At 39.5% G+C, this 16,971-nt stretch overlaps 1 long non-coding RNA gene across 5 annotated transcripts in view; it reads right to left on the bottom strand.

Annotated features, from left to right (window-relative positions):
- The window catches only part of LOC118253711 (uncharacterized), a 43,926-nt gene that overhangs the window by 16,054 nt on the left and 10,901 nt on the right, over positions 1-16,971 (bottom strand). For 4 of the 5 annotated variants that reach the window (XR_007708697.1, XR_004780500.2, XR_007708699.1 and 1 more), the window contains 2 exons: positions 4,411-4,537; positions 60-2,853 (listed from right to left, as the gene is read on the bottom strand). This is a non-coding gene — a long non-coding RNA (uncharacterized LOC118253711). The remainder of the gene's footprint in view (positions 1-59; positions 2,854-4,410; positions 4,538-16,971) is intronic. The other variant, XR_004780499.2, reaches the window with a different exon arrangement.

Raw genomic sequence — 16,971 nt, 5'->3', positions numbered from 1 at the left:
AGAAGAAAATGCAACTGTGTGACAGCTGCTTAAATGGATGAAGGGCAGTATCTGACTACCTGGTACTGGCAGTTTTCCTTCAGCTCAGCTAGATGTCTAAGTAAAAGCTGGGCTTCTGGTCCAAGCGAGTTTTCTTGGCTCCCTCTATAGTCAAAAGAAAGAAATAGACACTACTGGAGGGCAACTGTTCTCATTAATACCACTTGTTTGTCTTTGGTGGAGTGATCCCCAATAACTGCCAAGGAAACCACGATGAGCAGCTTAGATTGCTCAGACATTCAACAGTCAACACCAGGTGAGATGAACTATAATGGTTGGTAGATGAACTATAATGGCTGGTACAACTGATGTGTGCAGTTAACTCCAAAGTACAACTATGCCTGTTAGTTCAGTCACATGGGTCAGGTTTCAAAAATCCAGATAAGCACTTGTGATTTGAGTCAAGCTTTGGAACTACACATTTCATATTTGAATCAAATATAGCTATAAATTGAAATGTGAGTTCCTTATACATGTCTTAGAGAGGAGTGTTATGAAAATGGCTAGCTGAGGGCAAAAAAGTCGGGTGCCTTATAGCTTTCTCTTGACTCAAGGAAGGCATGGAGCAAGCCCGCAGTTTGCATTTTTCCTACAGCCCTCTCCAAGAACCGTGGGTAGATGGCTGTTCGCAGTTTTTCAGCTTTGATGCACGGTCCGTGCAAACTATAATTTGAAAGTAATTGTGGTAATTACTGTAACTACAAAATTTAAAATGCACGAGCTTAATTTTGCTCACATAAAGCTGTGCCAGTAATGGCACCATTCATCATTTTCTGTAAAAACAGTAACAGGTGTTAATCTGCACCCACCAATGGGTGCAACAGGAGTGCACAATAAGCAAAGTGCTAAAAAAGAAAAAACACCGTTAAAGCTCTCTGTCACAGAAGAACTACTTCTAGTAATATCTCGGTAATTGAACGCAACTGAAGAGTGAAAAATTATTTGACTCTTCAGTGACAGAGACTGTTAATGAAACCAATTTTTCTCTTCCACCTTGATTCGCTTTCTGCAGGAAGATCCACAGTAGCTCTGCACAGTGAAGTTCAGAGGAATAGATACCCAGCTGCTGTAATTTTGTCAGCCCTCCCACTTACAGAATTTTTTTTTTTTTTTTTGACAGGCTGCTGAACTATTACCAGGTTTCAAACATAATGGAAAACAGTGGGGAGTATAATTTAAATAAGACTTGAACAGCAATTTTGCTATTTCTCTATCTTTAACAGCAACCTTATAGTATTCTTAAATGCCTCTCATACATCCTGTTTTCCCAGGGTTCTGGATGTTACCTGTGAGATACCCTTGGCGCTGTATAGTTGGGTCTTCTGCTTATTGCTGTACAAAACTATCTTATGGAGTAAAAGGATAGCCAAAATCTCCTGTGCTTTTTGATTGTATAAACTTATTCATTTGATAGCATCCAATTTATCTACAGAGCTTATTTAAGCATGTAGCAAAGCATTTTCCCTTATGTATGCACAATTAGATCAGCATACTGCACAGTTAGTTTCTGCTATGTATTTCAGAGAGTTCAAAAGGTAACCTCAGGTGCATCTGCATGGTTTTGCTTAAGTAAATGAGTTTATGTGTGCTGCACCATACCCACACTTTTGTTACTAATGGTTACTTCTATTTTGCACAGCCAAGAGCCATTTTGTTTCAAAACACACCCCATGATCCTGATCTGCCCCATGGTGCACTCTGCAATAGCATTTGGGAAACAACAAAGCCAGCTGCATGCCCTGCCTCTCGCTCCAACTGATGAGGGGATGTACAACCCTGTCTGGAGAAGCTGTCAGGTGGGAGCAAGCATGATACATGAGCAGCTGGAATCCCTTCCCTCTCCTCTTCCCTCAAAGTCCCTGTCACATGGCACTCTTAAAGCACATGGTAGTTAAGGCAATAATGTGAATATTATACATGGCAAATTGCAGCATAGATATGTGATGGCAGAATGCAGAAGAGTATAGAAAGCAAATGCTCTGTATTGCCAGGCTCATTTTGAAGAGTGTCTCCTGGACAGTTACATTAGTCTACCTGAGTGCTAATAACTATATCCAAATATATTCCAACATATTTGGTTGGTGTTATTAAAGTGTATTAAACTCTTTCCATTCAGAAATACTAACTTTTCAAAAATGGATCTATACAGCAATATTTTCCTTACACATTTCCTGGTCTGAACAATATTCTGCCTTACCAGAGTGACTGTTTATGAGTTTAATTCAGGACAGCTGTTGCTTGGATGACAGGACAGGACCCAGCTGAGATCTGGGTGATGTCTCCATTATCTTGGGTGTGGTAATAATGATGTGGCCACTGCAGGGTCACGGTCTAGTTTTAGAACCTAACATGGCAAGTTAGTGACTGAAACATTAAAAAACAAGCTATCGTGATATTCAAGACTTGCTTTTTTTCTGGTCTTTCTCCTAAAGAGGGAATCAGACCTGCAAGCTTGTAGACAACTTTTGCTACTCGCTTGCCATGGCTGCAGTGAACACCAGCTTGAGGCAGAGAGGCCAGAGCTGGGGATGGGCTGAAACTGCCTGCACCAGACTGCTCCAGTTGCCCAGTGCAGCAGCCCCATGGCTCAGCTATGGCAGCACTAGAAATCTCAGGGTCTTCACTGGGCTGCTGCCCGCATCCTGCCTTGGGGGAGGGAATGGGAAAAATCACAGCAGGCAGTGGGTAGGAGCTGCTGTGATGAGGTGGCATGATGGAAAGACTTTCTAGGCAGGAGGAAGGTTAGAGGTACAGTGGGTGAGTCAGCTGTTGGGTAGCATCATGCTTCTGAGAATCTGGTCCATAGAGGACTTGCTGAAATAGAATAAGAACACGATAAGCAAAACAAAACAATTTTACATAAATATTTTTTGTAAGTCAATCTCAAAGTATTTCACAATGGAAGGACCATCTTTTTCCTTTTTACAAAAGGGGAAACTGAGGCACAGAGAAAGGATATAAAAACATATAAATTCCAAATTCTTCAGATTTGCAAAGAATTTCCTCAGTCTGATCAGAAATTTCCTCAGTCTGATCAGAAATCAGACTTTCCAACTCAATAGTTATTCTGGAATCGAAAATAAAGTATTGCAAGGCAGAAAAATGAACTGAAACATTAATATTAACATTAAACCAAAAGCTACAAAACATTGTCACTTAAAGCCACTGAAACAGTTTTTTTTGAATGCCCTTTGTCATTGTATTATGTAACAGTGTTAAAAAGGTATAATCAGTAATACAGTATAAAAGTCAAATTAGAGTAATTAAAATGATTAAATATATTTCTTATTGAAACATATATCATTAAAAAATAAATAACCAGTGTAGGTGTTTCTTGTACATTTTCTCCTACAAAAAATGACATTTCTGTTTATATAAACAAATTTCTGCAAACTACTTCAACTGTGAAAACATGTTTTTTTTTACGGAAAGGGGTTCAGTTTAAACTTTATCTTAAGGCTTGGCATGTTGATATTATATTGGCTGTGTTTTATGCTGTGGAATTACTGTCATGTCCAGTGACGTCAGCATAGACCATGTCATTAACTTAGGGGTTCACCACTTCGACGAAGTGTTTAGCTTTCTGGGTTGAAGGGATGGAGAAATTTATTTGTTGGATAAATGGAGATTTAGGCTTTAAGCATAAGTGCTGTTTGGAAAATATGTGCTATTTACATTGTACACAAAACTGTATGATATACAGAGGTATGAATGAATTACTATGTGAATGTCTGACATAAATGCACCATGCTTAAATATTTTGTGTTCTATATGTGCCTGTCAAGAAAGATCTTTTAAGACGAAAACAGTGGTAATGATTGTACATGAACTCTAACCAAGAAGCAACTTTTGAAGAACCGATTTCATCCTATATTGCAGAAGGAATACAGCTAGTAAAAGAGGAGCTATAATTTAACTGAAACTACTGAAATACAAATTAAGGCATATATTCACCATCAACAACTTCAGTTTCCAAAGACACATGCAGTTTGATACAGAGGCAGACGCGAGAAGCACAGCTGGCTCAAGCACAGCTGGCACCTTTCTGGGAACGTGCCAAAAGTCCCTCTGACACCCACAAAGCTCCCAGTGCTGGAAACAACCAAGAATACAGGGCTAAAATTTGGCAGCTACTTATCAGCAAGCGATTTAGGGACATAAGGTATCTAAGCATATAATTACATTTTCTTAATTCCTCAAACACAGACTGCTGGTGCACAAAAGCTCTCTTGGGGAAATCAGGAAGAAATTGGACGAACTTTCCAACTGCAGGATTGGGAAGCTCACAGAGTCACAATTATGATATTAGAAAAAAAATATCACAAATATGTCATATAAACTGGAGAGTATAATGTATGGATAAACACATACCTGCTGCATTAATTGTATTTTGTAACAAAAATGATGAAGGCCAGTATGTGTGATTTTGGTGGGACAGCTCAGACGCAGATCATCTACAGCAGCACCCATTGCTCATGCTGTCTTTCTCTCCATAGTTCTTGAAAATAAGCAAAAATGTATTAAAAATCAGAATTGCACTTGAAATGATGACTGTGCACAAGGACTTAAAATGTTTGTATGCAGTATGAGGAAAAGCTGAAAGAAAATAGAAAGCATCTCTGACAAGAAAGAAAAAAAGAAAGCTTTGAGATGGCAACACATTTTTGGAGCACAGGTAAATTCTCATAAATAAAACCAATTCTCTCTCTTTGTATTAGTTCATGACTCCTAGTTATATTAGTGGGATTTTCTTCAACACACCTTGTGACACAATGTAACATATTATTAGCGATGGACCTATTGACACGTACATGTTCTACCTGTTTCAAATACTGAGACTCATCTGTAGAGAGAGATTGAGCCAATTTTAAAATATCAGTTAAAAACAACTTCAGTACAACTTTTCTCCTGGTGTGAAGTGATGTGGCTCATTTGGTCTCATTGAAGCTGTGCCTGTGTGCAGCTGGTTTGCCTGATCTTCATGCGTGATTTCCCCTTGGGAAGTGTCCCCTTGATTTTGCTGGATTTGCAGCTGCAGAGAGCATATATATTTGGATAATGGATCTGCCTCGTTCAAAATTGCAGCCTTTGAGAAAGACCAGCAGCTAAGCAGCACACCCAGAAACTTTAGCAGGAAATGAAGCTTTTTGTGATACAGAGAAAAAAAAATCTGTGTGGGTTATGCTTTTCATATGAATATAATTAGATATTGTACATATTCCTTCCCCTCTCTGGCTGATCCTTGCAGATCAATGAGTGAAGACTTTCCTGAGTGATCCTGCTTGTTTTTAATAATTTATATGTAAAACGTACTCAGAACTGTAAAGCCTATTCACATCTTTTTTAATCACAGAATTTATATAAAAGCTGTTATCAGTTTTAGAGGTTTGCAACAGAGAGCTGAAAAGAGTTACTTATTCTGTTTTAGAAAAGCACCGAGCACAAAAAAAATGTAAATCACATAGGTGGTCTTGGTGCCAGCAAACAAACAGAAAACAGGAAATTTAAATGTAAAGTCCACATTCCTTATCAAGAAAAAAAAAAGAAAGAAACAACCAAACAAAAGATAAGAAGAAGGGGTCATTGCTCATTTTTTCCCAATATTATAGTAATATACATGTCTATTTGTGAGGTAGAGGAAGGACACATTGAGAGTGGTAGCATATGTATCTGATATGAACTCAATGTTTAGCTTCATAATTATTTATAATAAAGGAGTATAAAAATACCTGTATTTTAGCCGTTTATGACACAATTTGCATATTTTTCTTATGCTTTTCAGCTGTTGAATTTATTCCACCTTTTATATATATAATAGGTTTCTATAAATAGGTAGATTAAATAAAAGAAATTATGTGTGGGATGTGAATTCTCATTATAAAAATGTTTCTACCCCTCTGGCTTTAGAGATAACTTTCCAAACATAAATTGCTTCAGTAATTAGTTTTCCTGAATATATTACATATAATTACATAAATTTGTGGGGAGCATTTATTGTCTGAAACACAGAAAATACATAGTCCTAGGATAAATAGAAATGTTCAGTCCTACTTTAAAAAACAACACAAAATATTTTTTACAGTTATGAAGCTGTTTTGACATACATATGTTTTACTGTTGTCCTTGTTTTCTAGAGCTGTCAAAGTCATCTTTAAATTAAAAAAAAATTAAACATAAGTTCCATTTTTCTTTTTGCTATTGTGGTTTAGCTCCTCAGATGGAGTAGTCCTGTCTTGACAAGTACAATGATACTAACTATACTTTATAGATCTTGAGACATAAATACAATTTAACTTCATTTCTCCTGTCACCATTTGCAGTTCATTGGAGGACCTAAAACTCATAACATTTACAATAAAACTCTATACATTGTACTCTGATTAATTTTCAAATGACTAATTATTGGTTGCACATGCCCTAGACATGGAAGCCTTTTTAATTATCATTATTTTTATTTTCATCACTGCACCATTGTTTTTACTAGAATGAATTTTAAAACTTGAGCTGGAAGAAGCCTTGTGGCACAGGGAGGGAGCAGGAGCACGGATGCCCTCAGGGCAGGAGCACTCATGCAATGAGCTGCAGTGCCCCACATGGAAACTTTGCTCTACCTCAGTTTTGCAAAAAAATAATTCAATAAAGTGAGATAGAATTACAAAGAATTTGGTGATGCAAAGAAGGAGGAGGTCACTAGAGGAAAAAAAAAATGGGTGGGAAATGGAGTAATGCTGAGCACTCTTTTTTAGCTTTTTGATTCAAATGATGCGTGCCTAGGAATCTGTGGTAAATTCCACAGTCTTGTGTGGAGCCTGGACATAATCTTCTACAGCCACGAGTCAAACATTTTTGTCCACAAGGAGAGAAAAGAAAGATAAGCGATACTGCAGAAAAAAACAGTGCAAGTATTCCTAGCACACACAGTGAATGGATTAATGGTATTAAATCTTACAGAATATAATAAAAGCCTACATTTTTCTTTTAAAAAATAGTATGGTTGTGTAGATAGTGTGCTGTTAAAGTATTTCTTACTTCGTAATTTTTTAAAGTATTGTATGGTGACATCACCTAAGGACACATCACTTCTTGGGGATTTTGTGCAGAATCTTAATGTTTGCAGTAACAACATAATTTCAGAAAGTATCTTATGTAAATCCTTGAATCTCCTAGGGTCTAGGAATGAAATGTAATGCTAATTTGATTTAGTAATTTGTTCTCTCTCCCCAGAAACACACAATTACTACTTTTGAAAGACTTTTTTTTTTTCTTTTTCCATCACGCTTGGACTAAATTGAAAGTTGAGTCAGCAACAAAGCCCAGGCTGGGAAAGTAGCAGACCTCTGCTGCTCGGCCTGTTACACGCCAGAACATACAGTGCTGGGAGATTTATTTCTGAAAATGGAATGTTCATTATCTTTTCTTTCTTTTTCTTCCAAAAAATGGAAACAAAAATAAGTCTTGTAATTCTGTAATAGTAATCTAAACGTGAAATGTGAGCTGAAAATAACGTGCCTCTCTGTGCGTCTAGAAGAGAGAGGGTTTGTAGTTGTGTGTGTCTGTTTGCAGGAAAGAAGGGGAAGGTTATGTGTGTGTGTGTGTATGTACAGTAGTGTAGAAATAGTTTATCAAATGAGTGGTTTCCTGCCCTGATCTGTAGATTTACTTTCTTCCATGAAAGGAAATGGAAATAATTGATCTGACTTCCATCAGCACATAAAAGAGATTGTCAGCAATTTATTTTCTGCAGGGCTACTTAAAGATATGGTGATGTGGTAGAAAAGCAGAAAAGATCACCCACAAATTCTGCAGCAATCACAAATATGTGGTAGGCACACCCAGGGGACTGATACCTTCCATCATTTGCAAAGTATGACTATCTTTTCTTTCTTGCTCTCTCCCCCTTTCTTCTCCTTTAAGGATACACGATGTCCCTCCAGGTTCTGCAGTCTGGGTTTGATTAAATAATTATGAACTTCAAGCAGCAAATCTATCATTTACATTCCTGAACATGCCAACATGCGCCTTTTGTGGGGATGCCAACCAATACCAAAGCTTCTCTCATTATTGTCACTGAAAATCCAGTGGTTCAATGTTTGTGCTATTTCCTGGATTTTGGTGATATAATGTTGCCCAGCAATTTGCTGCCAGTGCCAACAACACTAAAGAACTTCATAATAAATCCTTTCTATATTTACTCAGTCCACCACTGTGTCACTGAAATTAGCATTTTACGATCTTATGCTCCAAAGCACCTACTTTCTTTTAACTCCATGCTATTTTGAATCCTAACAAAATCCATCAAAGCATGGTTTCTTCAGCTTTTTTGTATAACGATTGCTGTCAGTCATGTTTGTTTTCTGAAAGGACCTGGAGCTTGTGGATCCATCATAGTTGATAGTAAAGATAAACCAAACAAGAGAGAGTGTTTAATTCTGAGATGCTACAAAGAGCTTGGCTTAAAATGTCAGATGCCACCACTTCATGCAGGCTCAAGTACAGAGGACAGAACTTACAAACAGAGAAAGATACCAAAGTAACAGGGCCAGATTCTGCTCTGAGCTCTGGATGGGTAAGCTCTGCTCCTTCGAGTGACAGGCAGAGTGAAGAGGGTGAGTTTGACTCGACCAAATGGCAATATCATGCTCATGACGGAAAATAAAAAGCAGTGCAGGTGCAGTCCTCAGGGATATTCCAGCCAACTCGTCGTGGAAACCATGGGGCCACTGCGGCTCAAATATTGTCCCTAGGTAATCCAGCCCTTTGCTTTAAAATGGTGTAGGATAAAATAAAAAACTGCCTTTTTTTTTTTTTTTTTTGCATTGAAATCCTCCCAGGGTACTCCTGTGAACCCTGAGCCTAAGGTCCTGTCCAAGTGGTCAGTATGGGGCCAAATTCCACCCACCTGTGGTCTTAGCAATGGATGGTGACACTATGGGATCTTCTCCCCGGGAGAAGGAACAGCTACTGTCTAAGCAGGGGAGCAGCCAGTATAAAGACTGAGGGGAAAACAAGAAGTAAAGATTTTCTAGGAAAAGGAAGAGCGGATTTGTTGGAAGGAAAAGAGAGCAGAGGGAGATAGTTTTAATTATTTCAGTGGGGAAAGTGAAAGCAATGCTGTCTGGAAAGAGGAGAATGACTGTAGAAGAGAAGGTGCGTGAAGAGACATACTGTGGGACCCGCAGTAATTTTATTTGTTTCTTGCTGAAATAAATGGTGGTTGGAATGTTTTGACTGATAGGAAGAGAATTATTGCTATCCTCTTGTAACCCCCAAAAAGCTCAACAGATTTTGCAGAATATTCTGGCACAGAGCAAGTCCATAAAAAAACACTCATCCCCGAGAACGGAGTATTTTGGAAATGTGCATGTGTGGAATCACGAGGCTGGGACGGAAACTGCTATGTAATCTTAGCTCTCATGGCAAAAGCAGCTCCCACAGTACTGTGTGATGTGGGTGCACGCAAGCTGAGTTACAAGCCTTCATAGACACAGGCTATCGTTACGAAAATCTCACGGCAAAAGTCGTTTAACTCTTCCTGTTGCTCTCCCCCGAGCCCTGGCAGTGGCAGGAGCACTACAACAGCAGGGCCACGGCATGGAGCTGGGAGGGAGGCAAGGCTTCACAGCACCTTCCAGTGTTTTCAGTCATTGCAGGGCATTTTGAATAAGAAGGATACTTGCAAAGAAAATGAGATACTGAAGCCATGCAAGGCAAGAAAGACTATCTGATTTACAAAAAATAAAACTAAGGGATGTTTTGTCTCAGCAGCTCACAGTGCCTACAGACCCGAGGGACTTGCTGCGGGCTGTCAGCCACCAGAGGACACTCATGCTGTCTCCAGCAGAACAGAGCTCTGGGCAGCACAGAAACAACAGGCCACTAAGCCGAGAGGCTCAGAGCTGAAAACCAACCTTTTCTTCACGTCAGACCCAGATCAGTTTTTGTAAACAGCTTCTAGAGCATGACCTACTGTTTGCTTCTCATGACACAGACTACAAAGCAGGATTCTTCTGATATTGGGCTGTACACCTTTGGACTAAGCCACCTATTAAGCTCTTTGCTTAAGCGTGCTAATGACACAGCGACATTTGATTAAAGGGAGAAAACATTTCAGCTGGTTGAATGGTTAGGGCAATAACCCAGTTTTTCCTCTGTTTCAGAGCTTTGTCATATTTATGCAACAGCAGTGCTTTTTATAACTTTGTTTTAAGCCCTACACACAATGAAAGGGTGTAAAAAGCACAGATAAACATGGAAAGAAAAAATGTTCATGCAGTGCTGCATGCACAGACAGCTGGTCGTGTAGCTGAGTATTGTTAGCTAAACGTCATACATGAAATTAGATAGATGAAAACATGGGACCAGGTACCAAATAGTGCCTCTGAGTTTATGCCTCTGCTGGGGCCTCTTCCCCCAGAAGAGGCATGCAAACTCCCAGAAACTCAGGGAATTCAGCATATAAACTAGTAACATTCAATCTGAAAGAATCCAAACAATGAAAAACACCCATTTTTTTCTGTTTCTGATTTTTATATTCTAGATGTATTGCTCAAATTCTTTCCTGTTGTAAATCTCTTGAGCTCAGTATGTCATAGCTACAATCTGAGCGAAAAGCATTTCAGTTACCATTATAAAACATATGAATCTCTGGAATAAAGAAATCTCTTCTGCCACAACATTCTACATTGGCCATATTCTGCTTACAGAAGGATGCGGCATCTCCTTCCTGTTGGGACTGAGGCGAAAGGTAGGGAAAGGCAGGTTATGGGCTCGTACATCTGGTTAGAAGCAGGCTGGGTGAATAGGCTGGCATGGCTTCCAGTTACTCAAAGCAACACCGCTGAACTGAGCAATGAGCCTACACATTTTATGAGTTTAAAAAGTAAGCAGAGACCGAGCCCTAATTCTCTAAGACTTGTGGTGTGACCAGAAACCACCTCCTTTTTTGCTTCTGATTTTCCTCAGTAGTAAGGAAAACTGAGCTACAAGAACAATATTTCACCAACCATTTCTTCTAAAAGTATTCTAATAAAAACATCCTGAAACTAGCATTCAGCTACTTCCTTTTATAAGTTCTTTTTTCTTCTGAGTTTTAAGATGGTGGTTTAAAGCAGTGGTTTTAATCCAAATTAAAGAGCACAAAACAGAGTAAACATTATTACTGAAAATAATAAAAAAAAACTTAAATTGACACGTAATTTATGATTAAATTACCAGCCCAATTAGTTACTGAATTTATAGTAGTCCTTCCCTCAATTTATCATTAAATGGCTGAGAAAATATCCATAAAGCAGATTCTGGGTTTTTAAAAATCTGAATATAAGCAACTGAAAAACAAAAACGAAAAATACCTGTGCAACTTTTCAGAGCCTCTGAGATACTGGGGAATACAGCAGATATCAAAATCAGTTTAATTTATTTTGTCTGCTTCCATCTGTGCACACTGAGCTGCTGGCTTGTTGCGATGCTTGATTTGTTATTTTATACCTGTATGTATGAAGGTCACTTACTCTACTTATGTTTTCACTTATGGGACTTCATTCATTTCACAAACCACTACTGCAAGGATGATAGAAAAGTCTGTTGAAAGATATGAAATCCCTATGATACAAGGGTGGCAGTGATTATTCTCACACTGTGACTATTGGAAGGAAATTTCCCTGGGTTGATTTTGGACACTGTGCTCCTAGATTGACAGCTTTGGTACATTAGCAGCAGTACAGGTTGCAGTCTACCAAAAGACCTTTGTTAACAGTGTGCAAATGCACTTTTAAGTTATCGGATTTCTTTTTGCCATTGTCTTTGAGAACACTCAAGCATTCCTACACACTTTCATGCCCAGCAAAGCACCTTAGAGCTGGTTAATATCTTAAGATAAACCTATAACACAGCGTAATGTTTTGGTGTTGGGTTGTTGGTTGATTTTTTTTTTGGGGGGGGGGGGGCGGGGGGAAGGAATGTGTTTTTTGTTGTTGTTGTTTTCATTGTTTTCAGTCTGGCTGTGACAAAAGCCATAGAGCCAGATCCTTGTAAATCTGAATAAGGTTTCTGAAAAAGAAACCTTATTTTTCTGAAAAAGAAAGCTATGCTGGCTTACATTTGCTGAGGATCCGATAAGCTTGGTTACATTTCCTACAGTTATGACCCATGTTTGAGTTGATGGTGAAGGTAGCTTGGATATTGCCACTCTCTCTTTTCTCATTATTGTATTTTACTCTCTATGGCAAAGCGCTTACCAGTGCACCTTGCCTGCACAGCTCTTCTAATGTGTTACTATAGGGAGTGAGGAAAGAGCAGCTTTTCACTATTAACCTGTTGGTGTTTGTGTCAAGTACTTACCTGGACACTGGATAAGGCTCATTTCCAACATAAAAGTCTCAGGAAAGGCTGATACTGCAGAAGATGACAATAAGGCTGAGGATGAAGAACCCTGGGCCTGTTGCTGTGTTGTTCTTTTCCATTCAGACAGCCATGACTCGATTACTTACTAGATAGTCTTTCTGCATGGCAAACTATAAAAGAGGATCTCTTTTATACAAACCATTGTAGCTGTTAAGCTATGTGTTTTTTCTACATACTTGCTAGAACCATCTGACTAACAAAACACTCTGGTATAATTGAAAAATAACCCATGATCCCCCTTCTTCAACATGGAACGTACATATTATCAAAAGGAAGCAATGGCACCAATAGCCATTGGCTTCAACACATTTGGGAATTCAGTCCTTTTGGTAATTTGATCTTTCATTTTCCACCACACAACATTCAAATGCTATGTTTTCACCATGTACAGAGAAGTGTTGCCTATTTCTTAACCCTAATCCCTCCATGTTTCTATCTTCACTAATCTATCCATAGCGCAAATTACTGTATCCCTATTTTCCACTTCTACAACCACTTTGCTTCTCAGTAGTCACACAGTCCTATTGGACATGATACAACTTTCTTGTCTGATTCTCCAACTGTCTTCATCCTTATTGCTCATTTAGATGTACGATCTCTATACAAACTCTGAGAAGTGAATTAAGCAACAATTACTGTAAAAAAAATCGGCCATCCTCTTAGACTTATCTGTACCTTACCTTGAGTAGACATGGGCAGAGAATGGCACATGTTCTTTTCCACTCATTATCCTTACCCTTAGTCATGCTAGTCAGCTCACACCCGTAAGTAGAATAGAAATGCATGTGATGCCCCGAGCTTTGCCTTTCCAGCTGTTCTGAGCACTTAGTGCTCCTCCGATGCTCTTTTAAAAAAGGTTTAAAAGTAAGTGCAAGATTAAACAGGACTTCAATAGCAAGAGTCTGTCTGACACTAGGAATTATTCCTGCCATGATCATCACTAAATAATATTGCTGCAAGCAAGAATCGCATTGTGCAAACCAAATAAAAACAAAGCAAGCCCTTTCAAACCCTTAGAGCTCTTCCAACAATGTTTTATCAAAATTCATAAACTCACGTTTCAAGAAAGTACTGTAAAAAATCTGATTTGCTGGATGGGTGGGGTTTTGCTGGCACAGCACCAGGTCATACGTATGGGATTCTGCCATGCTTGCTGTTTTCTTTTTCAGGTAAAGAGAAGAAAAAGTATGTGAAAGGCATGAGCAAACTGCAAAATAATCAAACTCCTTTCCATCATTAACCTTCCTAAAAAACAACCAACCAAACTAGATGCAAGGCAACAGTAAGTGAAATAGAGCACAAAGTATCAGTGATTAAAAATATCACATGCAAGAAGTATATGCAGAGCTATTTGGGGGCTAAGTCCTCTGATGGATGCAGTATTTGCAGGGGTAAGAGAGAAAAATACCTAGGTTATATTACAGTTCACTGATTTATGGGAAAACATCTATTTTACCACTTTTTGCCATATTTCCATTGATTTACCTGAAATATCAGTTTTAAATCTTTGTCTTCCACCTGTGCCAATGAGTACATCAGGACATTATAGATGTGTCTCTGTGTAGCCTCAACACTCTTTAAAGCACAAATGCCTGCCATGAAGTGGTAGGTGTGGATTCTCTCACCATGCAGCTCTGGAAAATATCATCTTCTGGACCCACCTGAGACAAAGGAAGAGTCTACTGCCTTCAAGTACTCGTGGTCACTTGGCTGTTAGCTCTTTCTGCACATTTTAACAGCTTTCTAACCTGCTTTTACCTGATTGAGATGAATTTTCAAAGCACTGTGACAAACTGTTTCAGTAGACCTGGCTTATTTTAGGACTATAATAACATCAGGCTGAAACAGCACATTAGGTCTTAAAGTCCAGTCACCTGAGACTGCAGAAAAAGTATCTAGCACAAAAGAGCCCAGCGAGTGTTTCCCTACACAGCCACCTACTGTGGCTGCAGTGGTTTCTCAACATCCACTAAGTCCAAGTAGTAAGGTAAAAGCCCAATTATAATGAACTTCATTAAGAAAGCAAGCAGTTACTGACATTACTGACCAAAGACCTATGTCCCCTGATAGAAGAGTTTACCAATGAACATCCAGGATCGCTTTAGAAATGGATTACCTATGCTGTCATAGAAGATTATTATAATTTTTAAGAGAAAGCACAGCTCCCAAATGTGCAGCCTTGCCAGCCTTGACGTGGAAGGAAAAATTCCCCCCTGAATCCAAATGGGGAGGCTGATTTATGCGATTGCTGAAGGCACCAGCCAGGTGCTGGGGAGTCTCATATGCCTGACTTGCTTGCTGGCTGTGATAAATCTCCCCAGTTCTACTGGGGGCAGCCAGCAGACTCCAAAACATTTCTGAGAAGCCACATAATGCATGAAGACCCACCCCCCCACCGCCCAGGTGACCAGCCTAAGCACAGTGCCCATGACCTCGGAGGCAATCAGAAAGCAATGCAAGAACACTTCAGCAAGGAGGAGCTGCGCCTGACCCTGCTCCAGGCATGTAGGTGTGCAGGACTGAAACACAGCATGTTCCAGTAATTTGGGATGACAGAGGAGACATTGCAGGTTATTACATCTAGCGCACCTTGGAGCTTTGTTTTGTCTAATGCGTGTGATATTCTGGGGCTCCGTGTTCTCACCCCAAAGTCTGGGAGGAAGCATAGGGGGGAGAAGAAATAGTAGCAAGAAGGAACAAAACCACTACTATACTCACACTGGCCCAATACAGAGACCTGGCCACATTTGGGACAGATTTAGAAAACTATTTGGCAGCATCTGTGGAAAAATGGAAGATCAAATAACACCTTTCTCTAATCTAAGTGATTTCTGTAAGTTAAATGTGAAGCACCCCAATCAGCTACAACGATAACCCTTCTACTGTTGAGCTCATATTGTCTGTCTTTGATTTTTATGCATGTGGTTGTATACATCCATATCTAATATTGGTCAACTGGTTGACCATTAAAAATTCCTCAGTGGATATGGAAATGCTGTTTAGAAAATGTGAGCTTATAGACAATAGGTTGGCATTTCACTTACTTTTAAAGGCTCATTAATGTAAGTCAATGGCACCAACCATTCCCCATGTACACCTGAAAAATAATTGAGTTAGTCTTGGGGTACCAGACTAGACACCTGAATTAGAGATAAAGCATTGCTAAGCTTTTTGGTAGGACTGAGCAGAAGAATGTCAATAGACAAGAGATGATTCCTTGACACCAGTCCTCAAAGCCTGTTTCTTCACTCCTGTTGTGATGTCTTTAAGGGAGTGAATATTGTCTGAGAGGTTTGTTCTAGCACTGAAGGAACACAGGACAGAGAGGTATTACTTTCCCAATGCAGCACAGTGCTTTAGCCAGTATGTTCTTATTAGAGCTTAGAGAGTTTAAGAAAAGAGCCCTGTAACACGCATGTCCCCCTGGTGAGTTTTTGCACGCTCTCACAGCTCTAATAAAAACATACGATGAAGGTAAATTAGGGCAGACGACTGCTTCTGTCAACACTGAGCAAACAGCATCTTTAAGGTTTACGTGTGACTTAGAATTCAAGAATGCAGACTTTGTTTTTCGTTGATGTGCTTGTTAAGAAAATACTTTGATAGTTCCAGAGGAAAAAGAAAGTCTATAGAAATGTGAAGAGATTAAAGCAAAGAAAGAGCTTTGACATCAGACGGGAGCTTGTTTGATTAGGTCACCCTATAGCTTAGAAATAATTGAAAATAAGGAAGATAGATGGAGGATGTCAGGTGCTTAAGACAACATCTCAAATCTACCAGTGCTTGTGTTCCTGCAGGCCAAGACTGCAGGCTTTGCAGATGTTGAACTCGTCTTTTGGCTGAAGAACTCGGGAGGATGAGGAGAGGCACCAGAATCTAGCAGGCAGACAAGCTTGCCTCACTACCAACAAATATTTGACATGCTCATCTGGTTCCCTGTCTTTTGCTCCTCACCTGCTGCCAGTTGCTCAGCATGCCTTCGAATTAATGAAGTGGATATTTGCCTTAAGGAGCAACTTGTTCAAATCCCAGAGGAGCTGCTCGTGCCTGCCTCGTGGCTGCAGCAGTGATGCCAGCAGCCTGGCAGGCGATGGCAGATCAAAAGGAAAACCTCCCACAGAGGTTCTGGGGATTTCCTCACTAATATGCTGATACATACATTAGTTGACTGACTGACACTGCCTAAATATTTGTCCTTTACTGCTATGTTTGGCTACGATTTTATAGCAACTTTGGTGGTTTGTGACTTAGCCCACTTTATGCATGAGCTTCTTTGACTTCTGCTTGCTGCCCTTTTGCTAACCACCACTGCAGGATTAGCAAGGCTGACATCAGGCCATTTCACCTGAGTTTTCTCTTTCTTAGTGAGAAACAAATGAATTTTCACCTCCACCTAAGTGCTGTGGTCAATAACGGAAGATTGATGGATTTTGACAGAAACTAATGAAGTCTATGCTCACAAATTTACCTTGCACAGCACTATCTGTTCATCCAGAAACAGAAAGGAGTTCTCATATCTGCACACTGGTACAG

This window comes from Cygnus atratus, chromosome 10, assembly GCF_013377495.2.
Source record: "Cygnus atratus isolate AKBS03 ecotype Queensland, Australia chromosome 10, CAtr_DNAZoo_HiC_assembly, whole genome shotgun sequence".
Classification (NCBI taxonomy): Eukaryota; Metazoa; Chordata; class Aves; order Anseriformes; family Anatidae; genus Cygnus; species Cygnus atratus.
The sequence above is the reverse complement of the archived record's forward strand: the minus strand, read 5'-3'. Positions and strand labels throughout refer to the sequence as shown.